Below are 15113 nucleotides of genomic sequence, written 5' to 3'. Positions count from 1 at the left end.
AATGATTACAAATGGTCATGTGAGTGGTGTTGCAGGCTGCTATACAGACTGAGAGAGATAGAACGGAGAAACTTCTGGCGGAGGCGGCGGAGAGGCAGCGGGAGATGGAGGAGAGGACGAGAAAGATGATGGAGGAGGAGAGGGCACGGAATGACTTGCAGGCAAGGGCCATGTACGAGCTCCTTGTGGTAAGTTTCTTCTGCAGATTACTTGCTAGTCTTAACATTTGAGTCTCATTACTAACTAGTATGACTCTGTTCTGAAAACCAAATGTGCAGTCTGTGTGCGAGAAGTCCGGTCAGCCCGCTCCGTCGATGCCAGTGATTGCTCCTGGGAGCACGGTGAGTTTAGTTTGAATGGACATTACTTGGTAGTCTTAACATTTGAGTGTCGTAATGCTAACGAGACATTGGAAATGATCTTTGGTGCAGCTTAACTCCAGAAACGCATCGCACGATCCTTCTCGAGGTAGCGGCACTAGCCACCCCGCTCCTACACCTCCCTGATCACGGTAAGTTTCTCTAGTGTTTTGCTTAACAAATGCATAAAGACCTAGACTTAGCTTTATTTCCTCCAATATGCTTACCATAATGACCTAGAGTTAGCTTATTTTCCTCCAAAATGACCCATTTTACCTAGGTTAGCTTATAAATGATGCAGTTCATCCAAGTTAGCTCAAAAATGACCCATTTTACCTAGATTAGCTCCTAAATGATCCATTTTACCTACGTTAGCTTTAAAATGGCCCATTTCACCTAGGTTAACTCCAAAATGACCCATCTTACCTAGGTTATCTCATAAACGATCCATTTCAACTAATTTAGCTCATAAACGATCCATTTGACCTAAGTGAGCTAAAAAACGATCCATTTCACCTAAATTAGCTCTTAAATGATCCATTTCACCAAAGTTAGCTCAAAAAGATCCATTTCAACTAAATTAGCTCTAAAATGACCCATTTTACGTAGATTAGCTCCTAAATGATCCATTTTACCTACGTTAGCTTTAAAATGACCCATTTCACCTAGGTTAGCTCCAAAATGACCCATTTCACCTAGGTTAGCTCCAAAATGACCCATCTTACCTAGGTTAGCTTATAAATGATCCAGTTTATCCAAGTTAGCTCTAAAATGACCCAATTTACCTGAGTAGCTCCTAGGTTAGCTTATAAATGATCCAGTTTATACTTCTTGTTCTATTCTTCTTCTTGTTCTAGTCACCTATTTCTAACTTTCTTATTTACCATTTTGCAGATTTCATTCACTTCATGGAAGCTAGCTTGCTATGATGGAGTGCTTGCTTTTCCTTTGATGAAACTTTGCATTGTATCTAGCTTGCTATGATGGAACTTGCTATCTTTATGAAACTTTGCATTGTAATATATATATGGATGGAACAATGTGTATGGATGTAACTTGCTTATGTATGAACAATGTGTATGGATGAAACTGATGTGATATGTGATATGTGATATGAAACTTATGTGCTGGATATGTGATATGGAAATATATCTATATATGTCATATATATTTTCTGTGCAAATTGTGGGATTTAATAAAAAACAGAAAAAACAGCCAATATGCAGGCTCTTTGCCGTCTGCCGCGGACGGCAAAGAAGCCACGTGGCAGCCAACTGTGCTTCCTGGGAGCTGACCCATTTGGTCAGTTTGCCTACAGTGGCAGACGGCAAAGACTTTGCCATCTGTGGCAGACGGCAAAGAACCAGCACTTTGCCATCTGTGGCAGACGGCAAAGAACCTGCCATCTAGTGACGTGTAGATGACATCATACGGCAGACGGCAAAGACCAGAGAAATTTTGCCGTCAGCGGCGGACGGCAAAGGTCTGCCGTTAGCCACTTAACGAACTGACAGCGCAATTATTGCCGTCCGCCCTCTTAGCCGTCCGCCGCAGACGGCAAAGAGCCTTTGCCGTCCGCCGCCAGGAAGCAGACGGTAAAGCAGCTGTTTACCATAGCCTTCTTTGCCGGAGCCTTTTGCCGTCCGCGGCTAACGGCAAAGGTCTTTGCCGTCCGCCTTTCGAGCCTTTGCCGTCCGCCGTGGCAGACGGCAAAAACGAAGACCAAGGACTCACTGCTGTAGCAGGTCGCTGACCAGGTCAACAGCATCTCGAAGGCTGGGATGGTGGCTGACTCGTGCTTCAGGAAGGCGCCCTACAACCACGTGAATCTGGCACCGGCAGTGAGTCCTTGGTCTTCGTTTTTCGCAATATCCCAGCTTCTTCTCCGTCCTGATGTGACGAAGGAGGTGTTGCTGAACGTCGTCGGACAAATGGATGACGGAACAAGGGTGCAAGTACTGGCCATCCAACAAGCCGACATGGAGGAGTCGGAGTCCTTCACCGAGAACACGGAGCCGTGCGTGTAACTCTCCATATCCAGAGCTCTTGCAGGAGTGGCCAGATGACGACGAGGAGATCCTAACGCATGTTGGTGGTGCAAGACCGGCTGGGGGAGGAGACAACAGCGTCGACCCTGCAAGGTGGCTGAAAAAGGCGGCCGATGTTGGGGCCGGGTCATCCCGCGGGCCGGCTGCGGCAAGCCGGCCGCACTTGAAGGATGCATTTGTCGGATTCTGGGCTCCGCGGACACTGGATAGATTCGAACTCTAGGGTGCGTGCGAAGAACTCAACCTCCCCAGCCTGCCTACTCGCCGGTCTCACAGCCTAGCTTGATGAACATTAAGGAAATGGGACAGAGCAGTTTACCCAGGTTCGGGACACATTGCGGTGTAAAACCCTACTCCTGCTTTGTGGTGGATTGGCCTCGAGGTGGGCTGAGGATGAACTAGTATAGTAGAAGAACCACCTCAAGAGGCGTATTCTTGAGCTGGAGAGGGAGAGGATGGTCTCAATGATCCGATCCCCTTCTATGGTGGCGGCTAGGCTATATTTATAGTGGCCTTGGTCTTCTTCCCCTGAAATGGAGGCTGGAAGGGATCCCTGTCGGTGTCAAAACCGGCAGATCTCGGGTAGGGGGTCCGGAACTGTGCGTCTTAAGGATCGAGGGTAATAGGAGGCAGGGGACACGATGTTTACCCAGGTTCGGGCCCTCTTGATGGAGGTAATACCCTACTTCCTGCTTGATTGACTTTGATGAGTATAGGGGTTACAAGAGTTGATCTACAACGAGATTGTACTGGCTAAACCCTAGATGTCCAGCCTGTATGATTATGATTACCTCTATGGACTAAACCCTCCGGTTTATATAAACACCGGAGGGGGCTTAGGGTTGTACAGAGTCGGTTTACAGAGAAAGGAATCTTCATATCGGCACGCCAAGGAGAGTCCCATCCGGACACGGGGCAAAACCTTCTGTCTAGTATCTTCACGGCCCACCAGTCCGGCCCACATAGCCCAGACGCCCGAGGACCCCGTAATCCAGGACTCCCTCAGTAGCCCCTGAACCAGTCTTCAATGACAATGTGTCCGGTGCGCATATTGTCTTCGGCATTGCAAGGCGGGTTCCTCCTCCGAATACTTCAAAGCAGTTGATCGTCAGTACTATATCCGGATTTGTACAGTAGTCGTACCTCTAAATCACAAGGGCAAAAATACAGATAAGCTTTGTCCTCTGGAGATTTTGCTGGTGAGACGTTACATCCGGTCACATTATTATTTCGAACCATTTTTCGGCCTCCTGTTTCGCGCTTCGAGACACAACCATCGACGACACGTCTTGTCAAAGCAGAGATCGCGCCCCCTTATTACGGGATTCTCATCAATACCGGTTTGGGAAACCCAACCGTGCCATTTCACTCGACCCCTTGGAAATAGGCGACCTTTAAGGCTCGTGGGGGGACGCATGATATTTATTGTCTTTATAAGGAGATAAGATCCCCCCTTTTCACCCCTCACCTTCCTCTTCCTCAGCCCATCCGCCCTCGAGCTCCAACGCTCAAGCTTCAATCCTCACCATCCCCAGAAAGTACTCCAGCCATGTCCGGCTCCGGAGCACAGGGCAAGTGGATGGCTTGCTCCGTTACGGAGAGAAACATCAAAGAACTCCGGGAAGCGGGGTACCTGGCCATGGAGATTGGCCACCGGCTCCCGGCCAAAAAGCAGATCATCCCCACACCAAAGCCCGGTGAGAGGGTAGTGTTTATCCCTCATTTCCTTCGCGGATTGGGGTTTCCCCTTCATCCTTTCGTCCATGGCCTCATGTTTTACTATGGGCTAGATTTCCATGATCTACACCCAAATTCTTTCCTCAACATTTCGGCGTTTATCGTCGTATGTGAGGCATTCCTCCGCGTTTCCCCCCACTTCGGCTTATGGCTCAAGGTCTTCAACATGAAGCCGAAAGTGGTGGTCGGCCTGCACGCGGACTGCGGTGGTGCTATGATGAGCAAACTTCCCAACGTCACTTGGCCCAAGGGCACCTTTGTGGAGATCTTGAAGGGATGGCAGCAGGAGTGGTTCTACATCACAGAGCGCCGTGACTCCACCTGGGCCGCTCCAATGGAGTTCAAGTCCGGACCCCCAATGCGGCTGGCATCCTGGCTAAACAAGGGCCTAGACTGGGCGTCGTCTGACGAGGTGATGACGCTGCAAAAGTGCATCAAGAGCATGGTGGATAAAAATACCAGTCTCGCCAGCGTGATCCAGGTGATGCTCTTCCGCCAGATTCTCCCCTGTCAGCACGAAGCACGAAGACATGTGGAAGCTGCTCTTCAAGACCCAAAAGTCATGTCTGGAGACAACCGAAGACCTTGGCTAAGATAGCACCCATGCTGCGACCCCCGTAAGTTCTTTGATGACCTTATTTTGCGAGTCCAAGGAGCACACTAAATTCTCCATTTTCTTTCACAGGGCTGGACGAAGAAAGTGGAACGGATTCACTGTCCGGCTCCGCTGCCCGAAGACTCAGCTATTCCTCTATTGAAGAGGATGCTAGTCCCAGCGCCGTACCAGGCGCTGGAAAAGAAGGCCAAGAAGAAGGGCAAGGAGGCCAAGAGTGGCCTCCGCCGCAAGGGTGCCTCGGATGTGGTGTCCGAGGACACCAGAACCCTCTCCTCCCCTGACGAAGAGGAAGAGGAGGAGGAAGAGAGCAATTCCCCCCTAAGGGGGAGAAAAAGAAAAGGGCCGCCTCCGCTGATCTAGAGGCGGAGGTGTCCAAGAAAGGGAAAACCTCCCTTACGGATGACTCCATGTCGGACGCCAACGAGTGGCACCCCAGGCCGAAGGCCCTGGCCGGACTGTAAGTACTCAATGTCATTCGCTTGCATGTTGCACTTTGTCAGGTGCATTTCATCTGGATGTTTTTCAAAACATGCATCCGTCTGGGTCTCCCAGTTCTTTCCATTGTCTGTTCTGAGCCCAGACACACACTCGCAAGCGCCCCGGCACCTCCGAAATATTATTTTATAAGTGGTATAAAAATATTCTCGGAATGGGATGAAAGTTGGCGTTCGGTCTTGTCCTAGCGTAGGTAGACCGCCTACCAAGTTTCGTCGCAGTCGGAGTCCGTTTGATAGCCCAACCGTCATCCGTAGCGGCACCGTTGCCAGTTAAACCGTCAGACATTTTGGTATCCGTAAACCCTTGCTGGGCTGCATTTATCCCCTCTTCTCTCAGCCCAACCCGGTCTACACAGCCCACCTGTAGCCCACTAGACCCATCGTAGCCCCCCTCCGACCGGAGCCATCGGATCGCGATCGGATGGTCCACAAACCCCCCTAAACTAAGCAAATCTGCTATATATGGACACCCCTTGTCCATTTTGGGCAGCCTAGCCCCTCCACCTACCTCTAGCCTCTCTCCACCTTAAAATCCGTGCCCAGCCAGCACCCCGCCGCCACTTGTCGCCCCCCATTGGCCAGCCCCGCTCCTGGTGACGCGTGCAGCCAAACAGGGGCTGCCACGTCGCCCTGCCTCGCCTCCCACCACGCCTCCAGTTGCCGCGGACCGCGGAGCCCATCACGGGCCCGCGCAGGCCCGTTTCCCCGCCGCCACCTGGCCCGAGCCGCCCGGGTCTCCGCCTCCGGTCCTCCCGAGCTCCAGTGAGAGGAGCCCGAGCTCCCGCAAGCCCCGCCGCCGGCCATCATCCTCGCCACCTCATCGGGAGCCCGTCTGCCTGCCCGCAGCTGCTGCTCCCCATCGCTTGCCGAGCCCCTTTCCCCGCACGCTTCGTCCGTCTCGCTGGACCACGCCGCCTCGTCTGCTCGCCGCCCCACGGACCTCGCCGGAGACCGTGGCCACCACCTCCGTCAGGAGCTCGCCGCCGCTCGCCATGGTTGCTTCCCTGGCTGGATCTGGGGTCCCCATGCCCGGATCTGTCCGTTCCCGCCGGAACCGCCCCGCGCCGCCCCGTCTTCGCCTGCTCGCCGCCGGTGCCAATGGCCGCCATGGCCCCTACCTCGTTCCCGCTCGGGATCGAGGAGGACGACGCCTCCAGCCCCGCTCGCGTCGCGCGTGGGCCGCTCGGCCTCTCCAGGGCCCAGCTCGGCTGGCCCAGTTTCCCACGGGCTGCTTCCTCGACCGGCCCATTTGGCCCTAGGTGACCATCCCCCATGTAAGTCCCGCCCGTCCGTCTAATAGTATATTGCGCTCACCCTGTTTTTTTCTCCTTAAAACGGCTTAAGTCCCCAGATTTCAAATCATCACATGTGCATATGGCTCCGTATTGCATGCACGATATGTCGAAATGTTCATCTCAGAGTGCTGTACAGGATGGTTCCTGTTGCATGCTTGTTTGAGTTCATATTGATGCATTGATCCTCGTTGTAAGAGTGCTAAATGTTATAATTTGCTGGAAATTGTCATAACTTGCTGATTTGTCTTTTTCATAGCATTTTGTGTGTTTATCTTTTGAGCATCATGTCAACATGTTTTACAAGCATCTTCATGCCATATTTACCGTGGTGCAATCCATGTATTTTTATGTGCCTTGTGGTGAGTGTATCAAGCTTGCAAAGTGTGCCACTTGATGTTTGTTGTTTTTTGAGACTTGGTAAAATCTGTCTAGTCTGTAACTGTTACATTATGTTGTCATGTTAGCTTGATGCTACCATCGTATCCATGCATAATCTGGACATGCCTAGTTGACATGTTTTGATGTTGATGTTATTATATATCATGTCAAGCTAATTGATTCCCCATATATTTCATGTAGCATATGTTTCTGTTGCCATGAACATGCCTAAATAATCTTCCAGTTTTCTGTTAACTTCATGATGTCATGTTGTGAGCTTGTTATATATGCCTGTTTTGGAGATGCTCGAATTATATGAATTGAAATATGCTATGAGTAATTTGTCCACATGCCAAGTTTGATAATTGTGGACTTAATATGACCTCTGTTCCAAGCTCGCAAACATGCTATGATGATGTTGCTGAAACTGTTACACATTCAAACTTGTCTTGATGGTTCCCACTAGTCCATGAGCCATATGTTTATGATGCCTTGATATTATTTGCTCTTTGTTTGCCGTATAACTTGCTGTAGTTTGTCTCTTTCTTTCTCTCAAGTTGCCATCATGCCCTTGGTTGCCGTACTTTGATGCCATTCCCTTGGTTGCCGTATAACTTGCTGTAGTTTGTCTCTTTCTTGCTCTCAAGTTGCCATCATTCCCTTGGTTGCCGTACTTTGATGCCATTCCGTTGGTTGCCGTATAACTTGTTGTAGTTTGTCTCTTTCTTGCTCAAGTTGCCATCATGCCAAATCTGTCAACCTATTAAAAGTATGTTCCATTTTGGAAGAATCATAGTAATTACTCCATGCATCATGTATACTACTTGCCCATGTCTTTTGCCTAATTATTAAAGTTTCTTTGCTTTTCGTTATGTGTCTCCAAAGTCAGCATCATAATGTTATTGTTCTGCATTCCCAGATTTCCTCTTCCTAGCAAACCTTTGTTTGGCTATGTTACCGCTTTGCTCAGCCCCTCATATAGCGTTGCTAGTTGCAGGTGCAGTTGCAGGTTGTTCCATGTTGGGACAAGGATATGATGCGATATCACAATATCTCTTATTTAATTAATGCATCTATATACTTGGTAAAGTTTGGAAGGCTCAACCTTTTGCCTGGTGTTCTGTTCCACTCTTGCCGCCCTACTTTCCGTCATACCGGTGTTATGTTCCTTGATTTTGCATCCCTAACACGGTGAGAGTTTATGGTCCCCTCTTGACAGTTCGCTTTGAATAAACTCTTCCAGCAAGCCCCAACATTGGTTTTAACATTTTCCATAATAATATTGAACTAAATAATTAATTGGCATAGGGCGTCATGAACCCGAGGATTCTTTTCTACATATAGGGGGGCCAGTGCTGATGGTGTTGGTCCCAAACTAGAGCACCGTGCGGGACCGCCCCTAGGAAACCTGGGGTATCTAGATCCTCTACACTTAGTGTGACACCCAAAATTTCATTTGGATTTTTCAAAAAATTTATTTGACTTGAGGGAGGTGATTTAAATTTTTCCTTCAAAAGAACCCTCCCTTTCAAAATATTTTTATGGCAAGAGTTTTATTTGGTTTCACCCAAGACTTGATTCTTGGTCTTGGAGATTCTTTCTTTTATTTGGACTCAAACCAAAATACTTCTCTCTTGGGAAAAATGCCTTTTGGAAATTTCTTTGAAAATGCCCTAGGGCTTTTGGAATGGTGTCTTGCTCCTTCCAACAATTCTCTCTTGCCATGGCCTTAGTGCAAATCCACTCCACTAAGCCTTCCCTCGTCTTTGGATCATGTTTTGCATCAAATCCAGCAAGTTGAACCTCCCCATATGATTATTTTTCCATTTAAATGTTATCAAAACAATTTCTGTTTTCTATTCTAGCCCTTGGAGATTTACAAAGGAACTACCATCTCTGTTTTGATTTTTGCCCCCAAACCAATTTCCCCTCCTAGTCCTTTGAAACCTCAACCAAGATCCATGAAGATCCACTGGTCTCCAGTTCAAACTTTTCAAACTATACTTGCTCCAAGTTTGGACCAGATTTGCCAAATTTGATGAAATTCATTCAAATCCTCCTCCAAAAATTCTGAGTAAAATCAGGCAGCCCCTGGGTGCATTGAGAGGTCACCTCACCAAGTCCCAGCTCCAGGAAAAATTTTCTTCACACCAAATCATTCTGTCGAACACCTGCAGAGCATTGTCAAAATCAGGTTCAGTCAAAATTCACAGAACAGTTTCAGTGCACTGTCGTTTTCTTCAGTGTTCGATCTCAATCTCGCCAGTGCCCCGGTGTCGCCTTGCTCCTCGTCCCCTCCCCCTTGTCCTCTACAGCGCACGAGCGCCTGGATGCTTGCGGGCGTCAGCGACGAGCTGGAGGAGGTGCGCCGCCCCGTGACCGACGCCAGCGGCGGCTTTGCGGCCGCCAGAGAGAGGCGCAGCGCCGACGGCGCCACTCAGCGCCGCCCAAGCCACCGGAGGCCGCCGCGTGTTCTTCCACTCCCCAGTGCACGCGGCCACCCTCGTCGTGAACCGCTGGGCGCGGAGCGCACTCTCTGCCGCTGTCGTGCCCGTGCGGCCACCCCACCGTGGACCGGCACCATTACGCCATGCCCGACCGAGTTTAGCAGTGGAACAGGACCAGTAACTCCCACTGATGCTGCCCAACCACCTAAACCCCCTGCCAATCCACTGCCTCGCCGTAATTGCTCGCCGGAGATTCTCCGTTCACGGCCACCCCCTCGATCCGCCTATAAATAGAGCCCCCGAGCTTCAACTCGAACCCACACCACCTCTGCACTCCACCTAGAGCACGCCTAGCCACTGGTAGAGCCACGGGAGAGCTTTCTTCCCCAACTCCGGCCGCCGCGACCCACCACGGGATCCAGCTCGATTCACTCCTGTGCGTGCACCTCTGCCTCCTACCTCCTGCCAGTAGCTCTCTAGTGCATCCCTCCTTCTGTCCCGCGCTTCAATTCGAAGTTTGCAGCACCCACCGGAGTTCTCCACCATCACCCGAGCCGCCGTCCGCCGGAGAAAGTGTCGCCGTCGACGTGGTGCTCTCCGTCGGTCGAGTCCACCACCCACCGACGCGGAAGGACACGCTGAAGCTCTCGGTACACTCCGATCTCCCTGTCTCGCCGTGGTTCGACGCCGGCGACCACCGCAGTCTTCGGGCGCCGGCGAACTTTTTAAACCTGACATGTGGGACCCCCATGTCAGCCTCTCTTCTTTCTCTCCCTCGAAACGTTTTCTGTTGGCGCCTTCGGGCAAAATACGTTTTCCCTTTTGAGCTGGCGCGTTTCTTTCCGAAGCGTTTTCTGTTTTCTCAGTTTAGCCCCTGGAACTTTTCTGTTTCATTACAAATGAGTCCCTGGACAGAAACCTTTATAACTTTTTAATAAAAAGTGATTTTTGAGTGATTCTTTTTCTGACAGTCTTATAATTTTGTCTATTTTTTATGGGATTTATTTGGAATTTTTTTGGAACAACCTTTATGCACGCGTTGGTTTTCACGTTATTATGCTTTTTCGCTATGCCGTAGGTTCCGGGAGAGGTGACGGAGCCGCGAACTTCGCCGAGCTAGACTCCGACTTCTCCGAACCAGGCAAGCATGTTTGAACCTTTGATATGACGGGTGTTTTGCATGTTTGCTTGAATGGTTTGTGCATGGCATATGAGCATCGGTGAGCATCTCGTTGCATGTAAGGCAACTATCCGTGTGCTCCAAAGTTACTATGATCTCTGATGAGAGATGGCCTAGTCATGTGGTGACATGAAAGGCAGTAAGGTGGTATTGTTGTAGCATGCCAGCCTTACGATATCCGATAAACTCCGACGTTAATGTGAACTGAGTCACGTTATCATTCTTCCCCTTTCCGTGCCGCCACATGTTTTCTGCCAGGATGCGGTTTAGTAAGTTGGTAACCTCTTTCCGTGTACACACCAAACAGAGGGGCCGGGATGATGGTTCCATGGCCCTGGATTAAAGCCAGTCATCCGTTCAGGGGGCATGGGTGTTTCCGGTTGGGACCGAGAGGGGGGCACCACTTAGAGCGCGCGTATATAAATTTGATCCCATGCTACGCGAGGTTGTAGCCTCCCCGTCTCAAGGTTTTTCTTGAACGTTGCCGAGGGTGATTCCTGGCTTCGGAGTGTTGAATGGGTGTGTACTGGTTTGACGTGTTTCTTCCAAAACACCATAAATGGAACTAGTCCCCGTGACTACTGAAATCCGTTGGCTGTGGTTAAAGTACAAACTCTGCAGAGTCAAATCCTTCCGAGTCATCGTATCCATGGTCAAGTATTGTGATCAGTATATCCTTATCTATGTCAATCCTCGGGGTAAATCCCCGGTGAACAAGCTTGAGTGGTAAACCCAGTTCAATTGTTATTCCTGTGGACGGACTAACCTTTATTTACCTTGTACTTGTAATGATTTGTATTCTTGTGTTACTGAATTATTGAGTTAAGATATAAGCCCTTTATGTGATGTCGCTCAGACTTCCGACTGTGGCACGCACTGTCTTTTATTTTCTGTTATAAGCCCTTTATGTGGTGTCGCCCCGACGCCCGACTGCGGCATTATTATTCTTGCAGCTTCCTCTCGAGGAGTCATTCAGACCCTCGTTTGGCACCGGCATTATTATTCTTGCAGCTTCCTCTCGAGGAGTCATTCAGACCCTCGTTTGGCACCGGCATTATTATTCTTGCAGCTTCCTCTCGAGGAGTCATTCAGATCCTCGTTTGGCACCGGTATTATTATTCCTGCAGTTTCCTCTTGAGGAGTCATTCAGACCCTCGTTTGGCACCCAGTATTTATCTTGGGATTTCGGGAGGACTACCATCCGACTTCTCTATTATTTCCCCATGCATTATTGTCTCTATGTATGAACGCACTTGTTATTCTGTTCTTATGCTTCATGTTTGCATTCGTTATATCTTATGTCCGAACTGTCTTGCGAGTACTTTCATAGTACTCACCTGGCTTGTTGATTTGGCTAGATGTTGACGAAGGCGATCTCATGGATGAAGAGTTTGATAGTGAGTCCGACGCCTAAAGGAATCCCAGTCAGTCCCGTGCGATCCTGGATATAGGTCACTTGTATCATATACGCTTCCGCCACCCGCAATAAGTCTCCTCGAGCCTCACTCCAACGCACGAAGAGCTGTTAGTTTTTCAGGAGTCATATCACCCACTTCGTTGTGATATATCCACCACCGTTGTTATCATGAGTTAGTAGTTATGCCACCCTATCCGCCGTTATGTTTTATCGGCGTTCAAGTAATAAATTGTTGAGCAGTCTCCGCTCAACCTTGTATTATATTCAGTACTCCTGGTAATTTTCTTCTGTGACCAAGATGTTGTCTACCAGTGAGAAGGAATTCTTTCTCACTGGTCCGTAAAAGGGATTGGTCTCTCAATAAATATTTTATTGAAAAACCGGTCGTGACAATCTTGGTACCAGAGCCAGGCTGACTGTAGGAAGCCACTAGGTGCGATCGCTAATCGGTTATTAGCGTCTTTTGTGCTTATCAGCATTTTGCAATTGTAGCTATTTTTTGTTGGTCATCATAAATTTATGACATGACTACTCAGAATTTTTGCCTACTTTTGTAGATGGCTGGCAGCAACTGCGAGACTCGGGTGTTCACAAACGTGCCCGAGGGGTTTGTCAAACTCCTCGTCTACATCACCAAGCTCGCGATCGGGCCAGCGACTCGTCCGGAGTTCACGCTTTATCAGCACAAGCTCAGCGACAACGTGTCTATGCACCAGGCCGTGGTGCAATTCAATGGAGGACGTTCTGCATCTCGCCACTTCCGTTTTGTGGGAAGGGCCATGCCTACGGGGAGGCATGCCATGCAGATGGCCGCCCGTGAGGCGATAGCTCGCCTTCGGGATATTCTTCCTATGATGAAGACTCCTCGCTACCGCTACCTCCCATGCCATGTGCCATACACTTGTCACTATGCATTCGCCTGCCATCGGGGAGAGCGAGATGAAGCCATCGAGATGGTCGTGGAGTACCTCAAGGCTCTGGAAGAATCCTGCGACAACCTCGTGGATGATCTTGTGGCTGCCCGCATGGACTTAGTCCGGGGCGGTCCTGCCTGTAGGAAGGAGCTTCTCCACACGGCACCGCCTCTGACATTCGTCTCGTCTTCAGCCTCTTATGCACCGGCCATTTTGGCTACTGCTCGCCGTCTGCCTACCACTGAGGAGTTCGACCGAGTCATCGCTCCTACTCCAGTCAGAGCGGCACCGCCTACCACTCCCGCACTACCGCCTGTCGCTCCCGCGCCATCACCTCAGCGCAGTGTTACGCGCCAGGAACCTGCTAGAGAGGAGGTGGAGGTTGAATCTCCTGCACCGCTGAGCCTTGCCCTCGGCAAGGGAAAGGATATCGTCACCATCTCCGACTGAGAGCGCCGAGTAGCCGCGCGTTATGTCTGCTTGTATGATGTGTTTTATCTCTACACTAGTTTGTATTAGTGTGATCGCTGCTTTCCGGAGTAGTATGCTAGTCTTAATAACATGTCAGGATTGTGTACGCACATCCTGAGTGCTGTATCGTGTGTTTGCTTTTCGCGTGTAAAATTTGTGTTTAAGCAGTCATTTCCCCGAGCAAAATCGTTTATGTTCTCTTGAAAAATCTTGAGGTCCTTTAAATTTTTGCCTTTGCAAGATTTTCCTTGTGCCACACGGTTCTTGTCATGAGTTTTGCAAAATAATACCCCAGACTGGAAAAATGTCTCGTCCGTGGACTCGTTCCAGGCCCAATCAGCCAGAAGAAGTTTATGGGACACAGACTAGCAACAACTTCACTCAGGGACAGTCCAGTCAGCAGGACAGCGAAGCAGCCTTGTCTCAAGTATGTCGTCTGTTCGAACAAAGCCAACAACAGCACCAAGAGATGATGAATCACGTCATCAATATGGGAAACCACCGTGAACCCTATCAACCACATTCCAAATTGTCTGAATTACAGAAGACTCGCCCTCCAACTTTTGCTCATACCGATAGGCCACTTGAAGCCGATGATTGGCTTCGTGATATCGAAAGGAAGCTAATTATTGCGCAGTGTTCAGATCATCAGAAGGTGCTTTATGCACCCCACGACCTTACTGGAGCAGCTGCAGCATGGTGGGAAAACTTTCTACACATGCATCCCAGTGAACACAACATCACCTGGGAAGAATTCAAGGAAGGCTTTCGTGGGGCACACATCCCCAGGAGCATCATAAAAATCAAGAAGAGGGAATTTGACGATCTCAAGCAAAGAGGCATGTCAGTGACAGAATACAACGGTCAGTTTACCCAGCTATCTCGTTATGCCTACGACGAGCATATGACTGAGAACAAGAGGATGGAGAAATTCTTGGACGGCCTGGCACCGGCGTTAAGATGCCAACTAGTCGTGCACACTTTCCCGGATTTTAAAACTCTGGTTGACAAGGCCATTACCTTGGAGAATGAGCGCCGCAGCCTGGAGGATATCCGTAAGCGAAAGAGGGACAAGACGACTCTTGCTCGCAACAACCGAAGCAGAACTGAGGTCCCGAGGACTAAAGCAAGGAAATCCACAACTACTGATCTCAGGCCAGTCAGACAGTTCCATTCAAGGGACAAGGACTTCACGTACCGTCCAGGGGCCACATGCTATGCTTGTGGAGAAGAAGGGCACTATGCTAAACAGTGCCCAAAACCGAGGAACTCGACCCCCAAGCCGACCAATGGTGGAAACAATCCAGCCCCAAAGCGCAACAATTTCAATCCCAACAACAACCACAGGAAGAGTCACCTAAACCATGTGACCAGGGTAGAAGCGCAGAATGCCCCAGACATCGTGCTTGGTACGTTCCCTGTCAACACAGTACCTGCCACGGTTTTGTTTGATTCTGGAGCTTCCCATTCGTTCGTTTCGAAGAGTTTTGTTTTACAACATGGTTTTCCGATACTTCCCTTGGAAAAATCTATGATCATTAAGTCCCCCGGAAATAAGCAAATCGCTCAGAGTTACTGCCAAGGAGTGATCATTGAATTCGAAGGACTACAGTTCCAAGCAAATCTCATCATGTTGGAAAATAAAGGACTGGATGTCATTTTAGGGATGGACTGGTTGACCACCAACAAAGGATTCATTGACTGTTTCAATCGGACCATGATTCTCACTCACCATCACGGCAAGACAATAAAGG

Source organism: Triticum aestivum, chromosome 6D (genome assembly GCF_018294505.1).
Source record: "Triticum aestivum cultivar Chinese Spring chromosome 6D, IWGSC CS RefSeq v2.1, whole genome shotgun sequence".
NCBI classification, from domain to species: domain Eukaryota; kingdom Viridiplantae; phylum Streptophyta; class Magnoliopsida; order Poales; family Poaceae; genus Triticum; species Triticum aestivum.
The sequence above is the reverse complement of the archived record's forward strand: the minus strand, read 5'-3'. Positions refer to the sequence as shown.